This window comes from Heterocephalus glaber, unplaced genomic scaffold (assembly GCF_053883595.1).
Source record: "Heterocephalus glaber isolate CG9 unplaced genomic scaffold, H.glaber_assembly_v1.0 deba00001497, whole genome shotgun sequence".
NCBI lineage: Eukaryota > Metazoa > Chordata > Mammalia > Rodentia > Bathyergidae > Heterocephalus > Heterocephalus glaber.
Window position 1 is genome coordinate 31,364,173 of NW_028258320.1, and position 22,015 is coordinate 31,386,187.

A 22,015-nucleotide genomic window follows, 5' to 3' on the forward strand; every position below is an offset into this window, starting at 1 on the left:
ATATGTGAGAGAGGGCAAAGAGAGGGAGAATGAATCATTTTAATGAATTTAATCAGTTTAACAAATTAAAAATTTAAAAATTCAATCAGTTTATAGAACTTATTATTCAGTATATTCAATAAAGTCTTTTATTTTTTAAAAAATAAAGTAAGTATTCCACCAGGCAAACAATTGTAGAAAAACATATAAAAATGCAGTCTTTTTCTTAAGAAAGATTTCTACTTGAGGCCACGTACAACTGCCAATGGAGACATTTCTGACTAGCAGTAAATTCAGTATGGAAGTCTTTATATATATTTTGTGCAGAATAAAATTCAGAATAAAATTCAGATGTACAGGATACTAGTGTCCCAGGATGTGTTCTACTAATGGATTAATATCCAACTAAATCTTTAGTGGTGAAACTTTAAATTCATCTAAACTCTGAAAGCAATTTCTTTGCTTAATTACTTTTTCAGGACTGTAAGGCACTTGGGCATTCTCACTCTAAATATAATTCTCAGAATTTATTTTTGCCATTTCTGTAAAGGTGATTTAAATGACTTTTTTTCTGGTTCTTTATGTAATATAGGTGACAGGGATATTTAATTTTTAATTTGAAGGTTCCATAATAGAGCTTAATAACAATTCTAATACATAACCAAACATGCATATACATGTAAAAATAATACTGATTTTTTCTGTTAGCAAACTTGTTCACTTAAACTCATTCATGATTATATATACACACATTCATACACACTCATGGACAAATGGCTTTTGTAAAACACTTTCTCATATTTTCTTTTGCTGTACTTGGTTTAATCATAATTGATGTTCTTGAGCTTTAACAGAAGTAGAAAAAGGAAATAAGTAACTTAAACCAAAGATAAAAGGTTTTTACTACTTCAAATTTTTTTTTTTCATTTCCAATATGCACTAGCTATTTTAATTCTTATTTTCATAAATGTCTAATTAGCTTATAAGGTTCTAGGTAAAAGTTTGTCATGACATAATCTATTTGTCAGACATTTATAAAAATATAAAGGCAATGTAAAACTATTTGAGTGCATTTAGATGTCTGAATCTATGTCAATAGCTTCAGGTTTTTATATAAAGTCTGTAGTTGCTGAGTAAGCCTAATACTGAAATAACCATTGATTGAATCCACGGGTAAGAAGCTCTTTTTTTTTAACCTCAAAATCACCCAGATCAATAATATATATCATCTTTATCCAGATTCTCAATACACTGATCTCCCTTTGCAAACTCCCCCTCTAAATCACATACACACATGCACACACACACACAAACACATGCACACCTCACAAATACACTTTTAAGGGCCCATCAAGTGTTATCTCACTGCTTTGATTCATTAAATCTTTTATTGAAAATAATTCATTGAGAAAAATTTATGTGACTCACTAGCTTTGAGGTTAGGGAATTCACATGTTGTCTTCATTTTTTTCTTGATAATTTAGCATTTCTTTCCTAGATGTGATTGAGTATAAATGTGAGGAAGAGGAGGGTAGGAGTCTGGTTCAGCAGGAGTCTTGCCCAGCCTGGTACAGTGTAGGGCCCTGGGTTTGATTCCCCAGTCCTAGAAAAACAAAGCAGGAGAGGACCAATTACCACCTCAGAGCAAGAGTAGAAAATGAAAATGCCTACATAGCATACAAGAAATTAAAACAAGGAAAGAAAGCTGGCTGTAAAAAAAATAGTAGTTAAAGCTTGACAATAAATTAAAATGTCACTAATCTTGCCAGTAGGAACACTACAGAATGGTGAAGATTGAGGATAATTATAAGAATATGATCACAGGCTCTGCTTTTATCCAATATATAGAATGTCTATGTGAAATATTTATTTATGGTAACTAATTTGACTACTTTAAAAATTAGTGATATTTTAGTCAAACAAATAAATTGTCATCTTACAGATCAGCAGTTTGTCATCAATCAAAATTCACATTTAAACGTAGTGTTTCAGTTTGCTCTAGAAACATCACAAAAAAGTAATACCTTATATGTCAACAATTTTATAGATGGAAGCACTATTGCTTTCTTTGGCAAAGTCTTCCACATTTGTAAAATTTTCATCTTCCAAAGTTATTTTTAATATGATTACTTTCCCTTCATGTTTATATATCTTGTTACTTCATTTCTTAATGTAATCTTTTAGATATTTGACCATTTCCTGCTTTCATGAATCACATAGCTATCTCATCCAAATACCCATTTTTCTTCAATTATTTCATATATGTAATTGACTTTTCTTCACCTTCCAGTCAGATCTCCTCTGATATGACCGAATCCTTATATAGTCTTAGAATTATAGAGCTAGACTACAGCACAGAAGATTCAATTTATCACATACCACAGTTACTATGTTATATAAATTATTTTTATATTTATATAAATATCTGATTATTTATATTAAGTCCTCCATTTCGCATGTAAAAATAAGTGAGTATTTAGTTTTCTGAAAACTTTAGATACTAAAAATTAAGTAAAAATACATTACAATGATTGAAAATAAATCATTAGCATTTTAGAAACATTCCCTATTTCTCTTTGTATTGTTTCATAATATCTTTCTGATTCACAGTTCCATTCTCTCTACCTACTTGAGTTAAATAATTTCAATTTAAAGAAGCAATAATTATGTCTCATATAGAAGAGTCCATCTACAATAACAATTTGTTCCACAAAGGTCTGAATACTCTGGAGATCTACATCAGCTACCTGTATTTTTTCAAAGTCATTGGTGCTTCATGACAATTGTCTGAGATTATACTGTATACCTTAGTTATTGTCCATTCTAAACATGCTAACTAAATCCTAGAGTCTGAGATTAGATTCTGTTACCTGTTATTGGGGTCTGCTTTTCTGCAGAGGATTTTTAGATAACATATTTTCTATCGGATTATTTGATTAGGCATGTAATAAATAATGTAAGTTACTGAGGGAATGAGGTGAAATACTGTGTGATAGATATGCCATTTTCTCTCCAGGAATTTCCATCTAAAGACTGTCAAGTACTGTCAAGTTCAGTGCAGTGTTAATAGCCTCTATTCTAAGGACACAGCTAATTGGGTTCTTACTCCATGTTAATTTAAACAGATATTTAATTTCCTTAAGTTAACTTTCCTATTCTACAAAGTGGTGATGATAAAGTTATCTACCATGTAAGGTTTATTAAGCTCTTTATAGATCTTAAAAAATGTTGTATGTGGGGTACTTAGTGAAGCATCAGACATGTAATAAATATTCCACACATTTTAGTCCTTGCTATCAGTGTTATTTTCACCATCACCCTTGTATATTGCCTTTGAAACCAGTCTCAGCTCTTGGGCAACTGCAGCATGCTACCACTATCTTATACAAAAAAATGTTACTCTTCACCTTCCCTTGGCTACTACATCCAACATAGAACAAATACAGTAGAGAAAAACTTCACAATGGCATTGTAAAAGGAATTTGAAATTTTGTTTTCCTGAAATATTATTTCTGCTTAGTCTCAAAATTTATATCATAAATATTTATCAGAATAAATTTATAAACATTCCTCATTGTTTTGTTTAAACCAAACATTATTATTAATATAAATTCAATTGTATTAAATGTCACCTCTCCAACTGAAAAAAAAAAAAAAAGGAAATGGCTTATAAACAGACCAATAGTGAGAAAAATTAAGTGAGCAAAATTGTGTTTTGGGGCCTATAATAAATGACAGGGAATAGATGGAACAAACATGCCTTCACTATGAATGCACTGGCCCTTGCAGTTGATTGTACCTTTTCCTTCTATGATTTTATTTGCTCAAATATACAGTGATGAGACCATAGGATCTGTGGTATTCCCTTTCATTTTTGGAGAAAAATGAAAATTCTCTAGTTTTTGAGCTTTAGCATCAATAAAAGCCTGCTGAAAACCATCTTTCCCTCATTTTTTACATTAAGTTAACTGTCGGCCACAGCTGAGTGCTCAACAGGCCACCTTTTGGGCCATCTGATGTACTGTATGGATGATTTATTATTGTCCTTCGTAACAACTGTTATTAGCATACTCCAAACAGGAAGTGCTGAATGTAGAGTCAGGTTTACAGTGACCTCTTCTGTCACACTTTGTGCTTGACAGTCTGCCATGGAAAACCCAAAGTCAAAACAAGTACGCATCTTACAATATTTTATTTCACTCTTTCAGTTAATTACACCTTCCATGGTTGGTAATATAAGTTACGTGCTTAACTTAAGTTAATGGATTTCTTTCTTTTCCCCAAAATATACAGCCACATTTTTATTCTGCAGTAGAACTGAGCAGGTGGTATCCTCTAATTGTTTATGTTCAGCTTTTCTTCTGTCAGGAGGGGGAGATCTGAGACATTCGTTGTGGCATTATAGCTAAATGATGATGGATGAATAAAAGCATATTATGTATGCTTTGATCAGGAAAGCATTTAATTTGGAACTCATGGAAACAAAAGTGTGTGAGGTGGGGCAGATCCCTGCCCTTAGTAATTCAAAAGTCATTCAGTATTATTTAGAGGTACTTTATCTTAGCTCCTGTCACTTGTTAAGAAATGACAAATTGGAGCATGCAATTAGTAAAAGTGTTCATGACATTATCTGCATGGAACAGAATCAAGTTCACTTGCAGCAACATGTAAATATTTTGATGGAGGAGCATTTTTGAGAACTGTGAAAAAATGCAAGGAATTACTGCAGCACTCACAACAGTTACAAATCTCTGCCTTATGGTCAGAGACTTTTACATAATAAAATATACTAGTTTTCTAATCTAATAATATTGAGTAAAAACAACCTTTATCTATCCTTCATTCTATTTTCACTATTAGTAAACTGAGAAGATCGAAGAGATATCTTGTCCAATAATAAGAATTCTGAGTATAACCTAACCAGCTCACATGAGCTCTGTTTAATTCATTTTGAGGTTCTTTTTGCTTCTACACCCCTTCCTTTTAAATTCTGAATATAAACACACACATAATTATAAATTTGACTCCTTGTTGTGTATGTCAACATGCAGGGTAAAATAGAGATAATAGAAAGGTAAATGTATTTAAGGAAGTTTTAAAACATTTATGAAAACATGAGATAATTGCCTGTTTTTGATTAGGTTTCACTTATCATACTAAATGAATTATTTTAAATTTTTGATAGAATATAACTAAAATATCTATGATAAGCAGGATGGCACAAGAGTCTATGCAGAACAAGTAAAGGATTTTCAAGGCAGCAAAATCAAAGGAAGAGTTCAATAGAATAGAAAAGAGGAAATGATTAGTGAAGGCATTAAGTAATTGTGGCAGTCTCAAATGAGGAGGATGGCTTAAGAGACTAAACATAATGACAGGATCAAACAATATGTGATGTGGTAGGTCAAGCATTCTAGGAATAAAAATATAAAGAAAATGGGAAGTTAGGGTTTTGTTTTTATAAGGCATGGTTATGGGCTTTGAACATGAGGCAACAAATGTAGTCACATAAGCATAATGAGCAAAATAATATTTACAGTAATGATATTTACAGCTTATTTATAGTCCAGTGCTCCACCACTGGACTATACCTGCATTCCTGTCCTATTTACATTTATTTGGAAAAGGATTTTCTGCCACTTTTGACAATATGGATGAAACTGGAAGACATTATGATAATTATGATGAAGGACTTATGAAAGAAAAAATTCAAAGTCATAGGAACAGGATAATGGTGGATGCTAGAGGCTAGCAGGGGTGAGGATTGCAGTCTCAAAGGTATAAAGCTTCAGTTGTATAAATGGAATCTACTGTAGATACCTCTTTTACAGCACTGTTCCTGTAATTAACAGCACTGTATTATGCACTTAAAAATCATTAAAAGGGTAGAGGTCTGTCTTAGTTACTTTCTTGTTGGTTCAAGTACCCAATGCCTAGAACTTATAAGAGGAGAGGTTTATATTGGCTCACAATTTCAGTCCAAGATTAGCTGACTCTGAGCCAGAAATGACATAGCAGTGGGACACGGTGGAAGAAAAGGTACATAACTCATTGCAGATAAGAAGCAAAGAAAGAAGAAACTAGGGACAAAAGTACACTTTTCCAAGTCACACCTGCAATGACCTGACTTTAATCAAACCCACTTCTAAAAGTACATTTAGCACTGAATTTATCAGTGGATTCACTGGCCATGATCCAATAACCTTCCAAAAACCTCATCTTTGAACATATGAGCCTTGGGGGATGGAAGAATTTTAGATATAAACCATAGCAATCTCATCCTAAGAGTTGTTACCAGAATTAAAGAAAAATAGTATTGTCACAGACTGAGAGAATACATTCGAAATTCACATATCTAATAGAATATATCTATCCAGAGTAAAGAAATGCTACATAAGTAATTACAAAATAAAACCCAACTAATTAAAAAGTGAGCAAAGATTCACAAAAGAAGACAACCAAGTTGCTAATAAGAGAAGAAAATTTTGCTTAACACAGTTCATCAGAAAAATTAAAATTAAAATCTCAATTAGATGTCACCACATTTTCCAAGAAAAGTGCTAAGATTAAAATGACTGAATATACCAAGTGTTGATGAGAACACAAAATAAAGATATTCTTATACATTCTTAAGTACAAATGAAAGTTACACAACTATATTTTAGAGAAGTGTGGCAATTTCTTTCAATAAAGTTTTATAATCCTTGAAAGAAGAATTCAATTTCTAGATAGCTACCAAAAATAAACGTTGGTATATATTTATACATAAGAGATAGATATAAGAATATTCATAGTAGCTTTTTAATTAATAGACTAAATTTGGACAAAATATATATAAAGAAGAGAAAAGATAAATTATTATATCAACTAATAAAGCAATAATACATAGAAATAAAAAATAAAGTACTGGGGCTTGAGGTACAGCTCACTGATAGAGCACTTGCTTAGCATGCCTTAGGCTCTGGGGTCAATTCCTAGTAACAAATAAAAAAGAAAGTAAAGTGATAATACATACATTCACATTGATACATCACAAAAACAAAATTTTGGGTACAATGTCAAAAACAAATGACTAACTACGAAATGACTCCAGATAAGTAATTTTCAGGAATAAGCAAAAGAAAACTATAACAATAGTTACAATAATTTTACCCCAGTAGTAACTATTGACTAGAATGAAGTATACTCAAATGTGCTGGATCAGTAGAGTAGATCTTTTTCTTGATATGGGTCCCATCATCAGTATCTCACATTTGATGTGGGTGGTGTGATGTGTACAAATCTATAAAGTTAATCGCACATTTAAGATGTGTGTATTTCGCTAAATATAAATTTAGTTTTAGCAATATATTTCCAAATCTTTGATTAAGGCAGTCATTAATTTTATTCTTATATTTATTAAAATATGAATGATATCTTGCATTTGTATATTTTCCAAAAGAAGATCTTGTGGTTTAAGATTAAATATTTCATTTAATACTATCATAAATTTGTAATTGAGTGATTTATAAATGAGAAGTAACATTACATATAAATATCATAATTATAAAATTAAAACAGTGTTGTCTTCATTTTAACTTAAATTACTACAGTCTTTTACGTGGTTTGCCTAATCCATGTAATTATTAAGTAATATAGTTGTGACTCTTACCTAAGTCTATTTCTAAGTAATACTTTCTTCATTTTTAAATTTATCATTTTAAAATATCCTGTAAGATAAACTATTAATTTTGTTATTTATGAATTGGTTAACATGCTATCTTAATATATTGAAAATTATGAGGAGTTTCTAGTACTAGATGGGTCAAAATCATAGTCCTGCCTTCTAATGTGATTGTGATGTGATTATATGATCTCTACACTGTGAATTCTATGATCTTTACCCTTCAACTTTTCTTAGTAGAAAGAAAATGACAGTATCTTCCCACTCTTAATACTTCATTCTATAATCAGGAATCTCATACCTTTATATTTCATCAGTCACTCATATTTTTATAGTCACTTTTGCTTAAAATATTTACTCTCTATTTGCAGCATTCCCACATTCCCACTTCTACCTTTTCAGATTACTCTTTTTATTTTTATGCTTCTAAACTTACGTTGACCTAAATGGACCTATAATCTTATAGAATATACAGTCCTTAAAACCATTCTTATTTTTTATATTTAACTTTTATTTTATTGGTACATTTTAGGTATATAATATAATGACATTCATCATTGGAAATTTGCACTTTTACATCATCTCTCTTGGTTCTTATTTTTCCCCCTTCCCCTGCCCTCCCTTCAACCCCTCCATCCCTCCCTATTTACAAAGATTTTATTTCCATTTTTTCATTTTCTCATATTAATTCCATTCCCTTCTTCCCTTTCCACTCCCCCTCCCACTTCCCCTTCCCCTTTGCCCCTTTTCTTCCTATTTCATATTATCTATTAAAACCATTCTTAATGCACTATCGAAGCCTTCACTGCCCAGGATAGGGTATCATTGTGGGGATTCTGTCAAGTACTAAATATATCTACCCCAATTATGCATTCTTGAGTAAATGACCCCATTCTGTAAATGACCACCGAATGTCTTTGGGCTATAGCTAAAGGTCTGTTTTTCACCTGAACTCAATAGGCCACAATTTCTACTCGAAGGATCCAAAGACATTTCGGATCTCCTAGAATCAGCCTTAGCTCAAAACCAGTGTGCAGTAGTCCCTGAAATGTCTGATTATTATCTTTTCCTCAATTCAGATTTACACTTTAGGGGAAGGATGGGAGAAATATTACCTGTATAACTTTTTGGTAATCCACCAGGGCTCTACAAGGGGACCCAGCCTCCCATTCATTTGAGTTCTGGCTCTATTTCCTTTAGTCAGTAATGTAAATGGAGTAGATAATAATATTTAAAGGATTTTTGGACCAAGTCTTAAAATTTAAAATTATTTCTCATACTAGATTTTCTATTTTCTCTGTACTCTGTTCCAGCCTACATTAATCAACTTGGATTTCTATGACAAAATATTATATAGGGGGTACATAAATAGACATTACTTTAATTATAGAAATGTATTTTTCACACTTCCAGAAACTAGGAGTGCAAAGTCAAGTTGCTCATTGATTTGTCTCTGATAAAGTCTCTCTTTCTCTTTGTAGACATCTTCTCAGTATGTCCTCACATGACACACAGACAAAACTATGTTCTCCACTTGTCTTCTTATAATAATATTAATTGCGAATATCACTGCCACTTGAACTCATTTTCAACCCTACTTTCAAACATCAGAACATTGGATGTGGTGCCCCAAAATATGAATTTTAAGAAGCTTGAAAAGTCAATCTGTAACCAGGCCTCACAAATTAGACTTGGGACAAGGAAAAGTGATGTGTTCAGTGATACCAAGTCCAAGCCAACCTTATATGATATATAACGGAACAGAATCAGAATCAATATAAATATATGAATTTTTAATTTGAAAAAGTATCTGGAAAAATTGGATGCCTACCATAATCAACACTGATACATTCGTTGTTTTAAAAATATGTAATAATGTTCTTATTTTTAACCAAATGCCAGAGGCATGTATTAGTTTCCTAAAGTTTCCAGAAAAAATTACTTCAATAATTGTGGCTTTAAATGATATAATTTTTTCTCTAATTGTTTTAGAAGCCGGGAGATTGAAATGAAAGCATAGACTGGCCCACACTCCCTCTAAATGCCCTAGGTGAGAACTTTTCCTGACTCAGCTTCCTTGTATTCCTAATAGCATCAGCACAACTCCAATCTCTGCCTCTATTTTCTCATGATTTTTTTGCTCCTGTTTGTTTATTTCTCAAATCATCCCTGCTCTCTTTACTTATAAAAAATCATTTATTATATTTGGGACCAACATTAAACCTAGGATGATCTCATCCTAAGATATTATGAGAAAAAGGGCTGGGGATTTAGCTCAGTGGTTCTGGCTCCTACCCTGCAAGTGCAAGGTCCTGAGTTTGATCCTTGGTACGCACCCTACCCCCCAAAAAAAAGATATTATGAGAAAAGCAAAAAATGGAAACAAAGTCTTTGTAAATAGGGAAAGGTGGAGGGGATGAAGGAAGGACAGGAAATGAGGAAAAAATAAGAACTAAGATATATCATGTAAAGGTACAAGTTCTCAATGATAAATGTAAATGTATTGTATACCTAGAATGTACCAATAAAAGAATTTAAGGGAAAAAAAAGATATTAAGTTCTTCATATTTATAGCTTTCCTATTTTCAAATAAGGTAACATTCACAGGTACTAGGGTGAGGGGACACTAAGATTTAAACCTATTACAATGCACAAAATAATTAGTATAGGCTAATTAAATGTTACAGACCTTTCCAGCTTGAGATGATCCTTGCTCCCATGTAAAAGAAAAATTTGTCTCAAACTTGGTTAATCTTAATGTCAGTACAGTGAAAATATTCAGAGATATATAGATTTAATGTACCAGATCCTGTTATACTAACACAGTTGGCATTCTACATTTACAAACAACGTGGGTCAAAATTTCCATTTGGTTTTATGGTTTGGATTTGAAATGCACCCCAAAGCATGTTTGCTAAGGGCACAATTGCAAGCTGATAATCTTTTTGGGAAGTAATTGGTATCATGAGGATTTGAGCTGCATTACATGGATTAGTCCATTGATGAGATAATAAATTGATGAGATTATTAGGAGGGGCCTAGTTGAAGGGAGTGAATCATGGGAGTTTGACTTTGGGGACACTGCCTGATTCTTTTCCTCTTCCTCCCTGGCTCACTCTCACACCCTCTCTGCTTCCTGCCTGCCATGAAGTGAGAAGTTTTCTTTTGCGGTGCCCTTCCACCGTGGTATTTCTGCCTTAATGGGGCTAAAAGCACTAGAGCACTAGAGCATGGTTTGCAACTTCTGAAACTGTGACCCAAAATAAACCTTTTTTTTAAATTGTTATTCTCAGATAATTTGTCACAGATAAAAAGCTAAATATACAGTTGGGATTATTTGTATCACTTGTCCCAGGCTTAGGTGCTAAAATAAAACAGTAAAAAATAGTTAGATAGAATGAAATATGATCCATCTCTAAGTGAAAAAATTCTGTCTGAATATTTTGTCCTATTATCCATTGTATTCATGATGTTATCCATTGTGTAATCCATCATATTATAATTGTGTAAATGCTCAGTAGTGCTCTTTTCATAAATACACTGAGAGTCAGGTGAAATTTTATCATCTGCAATTAAATAAAGATACGAATAGTATGAAATATTACAGAGGATAGTCTGAATACTATACTGTATGAATTTCTGAGTGGCTTATATATGCCATAAATATTTACTTAGAGTTAAAGAGCTGAAAAAATCTCTGAATAAGTTTAAAATGGTATTATTACTTCTGAAAAATTATATATGAATCCAAGTTACTGCTAAGTGTTTATTTATCAATAATAGAAATATATGCATTTTCCAAACAGATATTTCCAAATTTTCAAGTGACAAAATAATGAACCAAATGAACTGTCTCCAAATGATTAGTTATTTTAGTTATAAATGTCCTTGCAGATGTTGAAAATTTATATTAACTTTATTTCATAGGTTATTTAATGCAAAATTTCAATATTCAATTTTTAGTTTTATATATCCCTTTCTTTTCCACTTATTCTTTGCTAAACAATACATTTATCCAAGGTAGACACTGAAGAGGGAAACAAATGCTGTTTCTTTTGCAAATTATTGATACATTAAAATGATAATTAAGGTGTTGGAATGTACAATACAGCAAAATCATCTGCAGTTGAATAACTGCAGAGTAGAATCTGAAAAAATGAATAATGTATAACAGTAGCTTAAAACAGATTACAGCATAGCAAGGGCTTTCTGCCAAATAACCCTATAAAAATTGATCCTTTTAGCCTTTTGTACTGGTATTGGATTTAAGCTTCAGATGAAGTGTTTGTAGTTGACCTTTTCCATTACTTTTCCACACTCTGGGATCAAATTTTCCTATAAAAGACATTTGCAACAAGTGTTCTTAGCTAGGAGCAAGAGTTGAGGGAAAATTGGAGACCAATCAGTATAATTAACTTTTCTCAAGGCAATTTCACTTGATTTGTAACTAGTGTTTAATAAAGAATTTTGCTACAGAAAAATAGTGTATTTGATCACTGTGAAAGTTTTTCACAGTTTTTTTGAATCACTAAAGAGTAAGCACTAAAGATACAAATATTTAGGTCAATGAAAACTTATTTGGTATTAGTATTTGATTATTAAGACCAATAAAATCTACTAAGTCCCTTTTCTAATGTGAATTTTATTCTCAGGAAAAAATTGAAGTCCTCACACTGATGCAACTCAGTCCCTAGACTACAGTAGCTCTTTCATAAATGTTTCCAACTAGCCAAACAGAAACATAAAAGATGTGAGTCAGCAACCTGCAGCATTAGCCTGTACCACAGAAACTTTTGTTCAGAGAAATACTTGGAGATATTCTATTGAATCTATTTGTGACTATCCTGATGCTCAGGCAAGTAGCCTGTAATAGGTAAATGTTTTTATTAATTTTAATATCTTCACATGTATCCTCTCAGGGAATTCTAACTCTTACATCAGCATTCAGGTAATATTTTCTAAGACAGTCTGTGCTTATGTCCTTAGTATTTACCTTACTGTAAATCATGGATAATTATTTTATAATGCCTAATTTTAGAAAGTTTCATAAATACTTATTTTCTTCATATTGCTAAAATTAGTCTGTTTCCATTTAAAATTCTAAATTTTGATGGAATCTCATTTATCAATTTTTTCTTTTATACATCATGTTTTTTGCATCCTAGGAAATTCTTGCCTACCCTAAATTCATGAACATTTCCCTTATAACTTCTTCTTAAAGGTTATAGTTTTAGTCTTTCATATTTAGATTCATTGATCATTTCAAGTTATTTTTAGTTTGGAAATAAAGGGTTGAGGTTAATTTTTTATATAAGGATACCAGGTGTTACAATACCATTTTCTGAAAACACTATCTTTTCTTCTGCTCTTGAGTTGAGTTTATGTTCTATAAAATGTTTATGTTAAATAATCTTTCAAAACTCAGTAAACCATAAACGTGTGGTTCTATTTCTAGATTCTGTTTTATTCCAATGGTCTATATGTCTTTCCTTACGCCAACACTGCCTTAATTACTGTAGCTTTAGAAGTCTTAAAATTAGGTAATAAATGTCTTCCAGCACTGTTTTTTTACTCTTGGCCAAAAGAGAGTATAAATGGTGTTCAGATAAGTAATACCTAGCAACAGAAGAAAAATGAATATTTGTTTTAACTTTTTAAAGGAAAAGAAACTAAAGAGTATGTTATTTAAAAATACAAAAATAACATGAACTGGCACTATTTCCTATCAAAACATCTCATACTAATAATTTTGTTAAGCTTTAATATAAAATGTTGCATTGCAAAAATATCTCTCAATTTAGTAAGATTAAAACAATACAAAATTTTTTATTTTCCATATATATGATCAAAAATAAATTTTACTTTCATCTGTCTATCCTAATTAAGTACAAGATAGACCCATTTTTCACCCATAGTAGGCCATTAATATTCTCTATTCTACCTTTTTCAATCAGCAGAAAAAAATAATTCATAATATAAAAGCTAAACAACAAAGTAATGTATTGTTTCAATTTAATTAAAACTGATATTTTTGCTTTAAGAGATACTAACATTTGGATCTTGTAAAAAGGGAAACAAAATATTCATTTTTTTACGAGAGGAAAGGCATATTTATACATTTATTCCATGGTCTTTACTAGCAACTTGACCTTGATCAAAATCCTTCATCTCTCTATGTCTCATTTTCAGTAACTATAAATGGAATATAATAATTTTGTATATTCCAGAAAGAGATATTATGTGGATTAAGTAGAGTAATACTCAACAGAAAATGCTTAGTATAGTGTTTGTAACATAATAAGCAGTAAATATAACAACTGTTACTTTCATTTACAGTATCATGTCATGCAATTTTTATGACCTTTAGGAGAATTTCTATAATCTTAAACCATATGGAGGTATATATCTTTAGAGAAATGTTAAAAGCTATAGGTTGATCAGTTCTACTAACTGTTTTCAGATCTTCTTATAAACATAATTGTATTATTCAAAATAGTTTTGGATGTTCAGGAGTAACAAATAGAGTGGTGCCTCAGTATTTATTGTTAATTGGATCTAGGAGGCTTGACAAGTACCAAAAAATGACAAGCATTAAACAAATTATTTGGCTAGAGATGGTAATAAGTCAGGAGACAAGTTCCAGATTGAGCATGGAGTGCCAAACCACAAGTACTGGAACCAAATTTTCAAGTCAATAGGGATCCAATATTAAGTTCAATGGGTTTCAAAGCAGATGATTACAATAACTGTAATTTCCAAATTTCATTGGTTTAATACACTCAGAAGTGTTTTCTGGTACACCCACAAAGTCTTCTGTAGATTCTGCCTCTATGGAAGATGCAACTCACTCTCCAAACTCAACATTTTAGGAGGCTACCATTTTGTAGTACCCTTAGTTAACAAATGTTCTCTGATTATTTTGTCAAGGCAAGAGAAGAAGGAGAAATAGCCAGCTCACTCATGAGGAACACACATCCTTTATATTCACGTTACAATGCCTGGAGTCATTCGTTTAACCTCACTTCTTTCATTCACAAGCAAAGAGTCTTCTCCCATGTGTAGAAATGTTGAACAGAGCTAGCTTTTGGTAAATAACAATTCTGAAGTTCTTGCCTTTATTGCTTTATTTTATATTCCAGTGCTTGTTTTTCCTTAACTTCAATGTTATTCAGTAAAGTCTTGATTTGTATATGGTGCAACATACCCTAATATTTTTCTGTGGTGTAAAATGATGCATTTTTTAAGACTGAACTTTTACCACTGTATTCACAACACCTTTAACAATAGCTCCCCAAAAATAAACATGTTAAATTTACAATTGGATAAGTGTTAAATAATCTATAGATCCATGCACAAAGACATAATTCTACTTGCCTAATCCTGCCGTAGGATTTAACTGGTTTTATTTATCATATAATTTTGTTATTGTTATTTTCTTCCTATTATTTGTTTCATTTTTAACTACCTCTGTATGTTATGAAATTGCCAATGTTTTAACATTTTGTTCCTTGCCATAAATTCTTTAAAATCAAATTTTTGAAATAGTCTTGTTCATCTTAATATACTGTCCCAATTAGCCCCACATTATAAATAAACTATGGAATCAGTAAATAAAGAATAATGGTTGCATCTCTAACATAGAAGATATTTTACTAGTTTATTGATAGTATAAATTTGAGCTAGAAAGAACCTATAGAACAATACAGATTACTGCCAGCCAATAGAAAATATTTGTTTGTAAACCTCTCCAATTCTTTTTATTAAACAGTATTAAACCAAATACTCAAATCTTGAAACTATGTTGACTTAAAGCCCATTCTAAACTAATGAAATTTGCTGTTTGAGCATGACAAGGAAAGAAAATAGTATCTATTAAGAATATATCTACTATCCTATTAAATATAAGCAGAAAATGTCAAATTCTAATACAATTGTGTCTATATGAACAGTTAAAAGAAGATTCAATTGCAAATATGTAGAAAATGCAAATATATCTTAGTATATAAATTTTATTTGACTGCTGATGAAATACATGTCAAAGAGGTCAACAATTGTTTCAATAATATATTTAATTAAATCACACTTATCTTGTCAAGTCTCATAGGACAATTTACATGTCATAAATCGTACTGTCAGGATGGGGGACTATTGTAGTAAGGTAAGATGATGAATCTTATTTTTCCTGTGTTTGATTTATTAATAAGTATTTGAATTTTCAGAATGACTTGAAGACTTACATCAAGAGTGGAAACTCCTTGCAGAAACCCTTGTTTTGTATATTAATATCAACAATATTTGACATTTCTATACAAAAATACTTAATTTATTTCTTATGATAACTATTCATAATCTTCCTTTCATTGATAAAAACACTTGGTATTTTTTTGTAAATTATTAATACTAATGTTAATGTTTTTCTCTTTGTTCTTTTTATTACAAATTGTTGATTTATTTTTCTTTATTTAAATTTCATAAAAGTCCATTGAGTATTGAAAGGATCTAAGTCATTGTGTTTAATTTGTCTAAAATTGGTATCATCAGCATGTATAATAAACTAATTTTGATTTGAAGTTATTTACTTCCCTTTAGTTGATTTTTAACAAAACTGGAGACAATTCAAAATCTAGTATTTTACTTGTACTTATTAATTCATTCAACAAATATATATTAAAAATTCGTATGTTCTCAGTCTGGGGCTGAGCAATAGTGGGAAAAAATATTAAATTTTCCTGAAGATCTTGTCTGGCTAAATGTTGTGAAAGAAAGGATTTGGAATATCAGAAGAATGTAAGAGGAAGTCTTACTTCTTTGAATGTAGTGTATTCATAGGGCAGGTTTCTTCAAGAGGTGGTACTTGGGCTTTAATCAGAAATGCAACTTGGAGTTAACTAGGTAATTGAGGGGAAAAGGTATTCTCTCAGCAGAAGGCATAGAGAAGGTAAGGTCTTTGGGATGCAAACGATTATTATGCATGTTCCAAACTAAAGGAAGACTTGAGCGGCTACATGGAGAGACAGGACTAAAGGCTGGAAGGGAGACTTCATTCCCACTCAGGAATTTCAGGGATTTAGGAAGGAAACTGACAATAAAACATGTTTTGAGACAGCCTTGATATCTGTAGGATATAGTATTAATGGAGTTCAGAAACAAAGATATGGAGAAATTAGGTAGGAAGTTAGGAAGTTACTACAGAGATGCATGAGAGATAGTAGTTTATAGCAGATTAATATTAATCCTGCCTTCATTTAAAATGTTAAATTTTACTCAATATACTTTTGCATTAATTTTAACTTTTAAAATGATGCAAAGTTCTTTACCTAATTGCTGAATTTTTGGCATCTTTTAAATTTTGTTTATAAGGAAATTACCTTTCTCTCTTCATCCTTGTTCCAGCTCTATGTGAAATTTTTTTTTGTACCAGGGATTGAACTCAGAACCTTGTGCTTGTGAGGAAGACAGAGGAACCACTGAACTAAATCCTGGACCCTCTATGAGGATTTTAAAGTGTTTCTCAGATCAAGAATGAACACTGTAGGTTCTCCTTCTCACAGTTTTCTTCTATTCAGGAAATCTCTGTAATTTATGTCAATTTCCAGGCCTCACTATGCCTCTGAGTTCATAATTTATCTTCTCTACATACCAACTGTGCGTTTCTGCTGCATCATTTAGGTATGAGCTTGTAAGAAAAGAAAGTCAAAATTTCTAACAAAGACAGAGTTGCATGATGCTAACAGCAGCATTTCTTATTTTAAGATGAGAAAAGAATGCTGTGCCAACTTGTAAAAAAATTGGTTTTGACTCTGCAATACACCTCTTTCTTTTAAAATATCTTTAGTTCTCTGTATAATGCTTTTATCAAAGGAATAGTTTCAGTACTAATCCATTCACTTGTACATCTCTATAGTAGAAATTTTGCAGCAGAGTTTATAAAATGTTCATTCCTCTCTTTTTCTACAATTATTAATACAATGAAATATTCAATGAGAAATTCACTTTGAATTAATCAATAGTCTTTAAAAACCTTGATATTTGTTAAGCCACTAGCAAATCTCTAAGATACATCTGCTGGATAAAATCTTAATAAAGTCATAGTTGAACAGGAAATTCATATTTTGCAAGCAAAATAATTTCAAATTATTACATCTTAATGTGAGAAATTAATATTAGGAGAAAAATTCAAACAAAAATGTTTTAATGCCTTTCAGATACCAGACCTCTAGATTTATATTGTAATTTTATCCTGCTTGTATTAATATATCTAGAAAATTGGTCATTAATTCCAATTTGGTTGAAAACACCAACACTAAATTGATCCCAAAGTCCAATATGACAATGCAGTGGAAAGAATACATGTTCCAGTTTAACTTTATATAACTTTTATAGTGAAAAGGTTCTCTGAGATTAGAATAAGTGGAACTCCGGAGGCAAGTGTATAAATTGCCTACAAGGAAGCTCAAGTTAAATCATGCATTGAGAAAAGAGAGGGAAGCTTGAATAATTTTCAATAAAATGATAAGCATGTTTTCCTCTCAAGAAGAATAATTCAAAATAAACTCTCAAACCAAATATTAGTCAAACATCAATCATTTAAGTGTACAGCATGGGACATTGTGAGTATGGCAAATTGTAATGGAGTTCACTGTTGGAAATTCTCAGCTACATATAGAAATCTCCCTATTTACTTTTGAATGCTGCAGAGCTGCTATGATATTTATCTTAGTTTTACATGGATCTTAGGACAGAATATGGAAAACTATTAGTTTTTACTTTATTTCTTTCAACATATTTCATAGGTGACATACAAAATGCCACTTTTGCATTTTCTCTCAAGGCATTTTGTTAATAAACTACTAAAGTTAGTTATATAAGTATCTTGTTTGTTGCTTGGAAATGAAAATATATAATCCAGGAACAGAAAATGAAAGCTGAATCAATGGATGCATTTTCCAACATTACAGCAGTAGCTTTTAATTAATTTTTCTCTCATTTTAGGACAACCTCTTGTATAATATGAAACAATCATATAAAATATAATGCATACAATATAAACTACACGCACATACCCACATATACTGTGAAAATATTAGTCAAACATCAACATTTAAATATACAGTGTGGGACATTTTGGGTATGGCAAATTATAATGGAGCACAGTGCTGTACTTCAACCACATGTAGAAATCTCACTACTTAATTATAAAAACTGCAGAGCTGCTCCTATATGTCTATATTTTTTAGTCTTAAAAAGTATAGTAGTATAAAAATATGAGAGGCTCTACATATGCATATACATAGTATCTCATACTTTTACAACACATAACATACATATATTATATATAATATTATATGTATATGTATACATTTTTACATTCAGCCCCCAATGCTTGCACATGGCTCAATAATGTTGTATCATCTGTGAGACTGAATGGCTTTTCTCATTCAGTATACAACACTGATATATTTTCTATTCTAGTTAGAATTCTCAATTTAAAGTGGCCTATTGATTTTTGACCAGTAGATGTATATGTTAAACTCCTTCCCATTAAAGAAAAAAAAAGTGCTATTTCTTTATTCCAAAGGATTACTTCTCCCTTTTATATAACAGAAGTTATAAAATATGCTTAAAGAGAAAAAAAATTGTAAAGCTAATCAGCCCCATAGAATTTTAATGAAAGAAAATATGAAGATCAGTTTTACATGTCTTTTGGGATAACTGTGAGATGAAAGAATAGAAAAACATAGTTAAGATGGTAAAAACAGTTGTTATATTTTGTATCTCATTGTCCCCTCAAAGCCTTATGCAGTCATAGGTGGTGCTTTTCAGAGGTTGCTTGATCCAGGGTGTGTGAATGTAGATTAAGGGTGAAATTAAGGATGTGTGATATGGGGGTAGACAATTTATTGGTTTATCATAGTTCTTGATGTAAGTAATGGGAGGGCCCATTCTAGGTGTGGGTGGTGCCACCCAAAAGGCTTGTAGTCTGTATGGGATAAAAGGGAAAAGGAGACTCACTGATGTTGCTTGCTGCTTTGCCGCCTCCTGCCTGCTTTGCCATGAATAATTTCGCCTCTGTGATGCCCCTCTTCCATGTCACCTTGACTTGGAACCAGCTGATTATGAATTGAAATCTTTACAAACTGTGAGCTGAAATAAACCATTCCTCCTTTAACTTGTGGGTGTCTGGTATTTTGACTCAGTGGGGAGAAAAGTAACTAAGACAACAGTTAACCTAGAGAACATTTCTATATTCATCCTCCACTTATTAGTGTTATAAAAGGTATTACAAGCACTTTGACACCTAAATAAAATGCCCTAGGGACTATGTGAACTTCAGAAAATGATATGATATGCATATTCATTTATAATAAGACCTAGCATAAAACTACATATATACTGATTATAAAAAGGAGACAATCAGAGAAATGTATATGTTGTTTATTTATATACAACATGAATGGTTTACTTTTAGAAACTAAATACTATATTCAATACATTTGAGATTATACTTTATTGACCATCAGTATTAATTATTAATTTCCATTTCATCATAGTGCACATAAATATACATGTTAATCTTTTTAAAAAGTGCTTCATTCTATGAAATAATTTAATAAGAAAAATGAATATATACAAAGAAAACAGTGATATTTTGTCATGACACATTGTTGAAATTCATATTGTATTAAAATAATTCAATTTTAAATATTTACTTTTATAGGTAGTTCTCACTGGTAATGCCTAGAGGATACAGAATAAAATTAGAAAAATATTGAAAATCAGCATAAACTATTCTTTACACATCAATAAAAATCTTTAAAATACCATGCATATATATCTTTGGATTATATAAAAAGACACATGGCAGATAAAGAAAAATAAAATCTCTCAGTGTTAACATAAAATCAAGATAAATGTTTTAAAAATGTTATTGAAGTATATTTGACATTTAATTAACTGAATATATACAACGTATATATAATCTGAAGAGTTTTGACATATTTGAACCTGTGAAAACATCATACATCTCCAGATAAGGAATATACTCACATTCTCCAAATTGCTTTATGCCTTTAGGAATCCCTACCCCTCTTCCTCTTCACTCAATTCCCATGAAACTTCTAATCACTTCTGGTAATAGAGAACAATTTACATTTGGTAGGATTTTACATAGGTGTAATCATGCAATATGTGTTATTTGCACTCAGTGTAATTACTTTGAGATTCACTTAAGCTGATACCTAAGAGTAGCTCTTTCATATTTTTCTTTTTTATTAATTAATGTTATTTTAGAGAAGTCTTAAGTTTATAGCAAAATTGAAAAGAAGGTACACACCTTTCTTTCACAAGTAACATCTTTCATTATTGTGCTATCTTTGTTATATTTGAAAGGTTGATATTGATACTTTATTATTAACTGATGTCTATGGTTTACAATAGGGTTCACTCTTGTCATACATTCTATAGGTTTGGAAAAACTGTATAACATCACATATCCATTATTATAGTACCTTAAGAATAATTTCAGGTCCCTAAAAATCTTCCACGGTTCAATTATCCCTTCCATTTTATGGGATACTGGTAATTACTGATCTTTTCACCATCGCAATTCACTTACATTTCGGCAATGATCAAAGATAATGAACATCTTTGATGTGCTTATTTGCAGTTACAGTAGTTGGCTCTTTGGAAAAATGTGTATTTGAATGTTTTCTTTTGTTATTGCTTTTTTATTATGTTACATTTTCTCTTATTAATGAGTTACATAATGTGGATACACACTCTTTATGAAACACGTAATTTGGAAATATTTCCTCCACGGTTGACACTTGTAAAGTGAAAGTACAACATTTTTTTATTAAGGATTTTTCATTGTAACTGAGGTTTATATTATTGTTTTATTATTTTCTTTTACGGGTTGGTCTTTTGTACTATATCCAAGAAATCTTTGCATATCCAAAGCCTGCAAGTAATTTAATTATGTTCTTCCTCTTGAAGGCTAATAGTTTGCATTTTACCCTTAGTATTCTGATATAATTTTATTAAATTTGAATGATCAATAGAAAAATAATAAATATTAGTATGTTTTTATAAGTAGTTATATCTTACAATCCATATGTAATTGAGAACACTAGGAAAACATTATGATCTTTCTCATATTACTTAATACAAATACAATTTGCATTTAAGTGTTAGTTTATTAGTACAAACACTATATTCCCAAATCTATGAGTCTGTTTGGCTTTTTGACTGCATGATGAATGCTGAGATATGAACAGAAGTGGTAGATGCTATGCCATTAAATCAATGAGGTATTACCGGGGCCAGGGATTTAGCTCAGTGGTTTCTCCGCCTGCTGCACAAGCGCAAGGACCC

At 31.1% G+C, this 22,015-nt stretch overlaps 1 pseudogene; it reads right to left on the bottom strand.

Moving 5' to 3' along the window:
- Positions 1 to 1,141: 1,141 nt before the first annotated feature.
- Positions 1,142 to 1,216, bottom strand: LOC147825625 (small nucleolar RNA SNORD36; annotated as a pseudogene).
- Between the last annotated feature and the right edge of the window lie 20,799 nt (positions 1,217 to 22,015).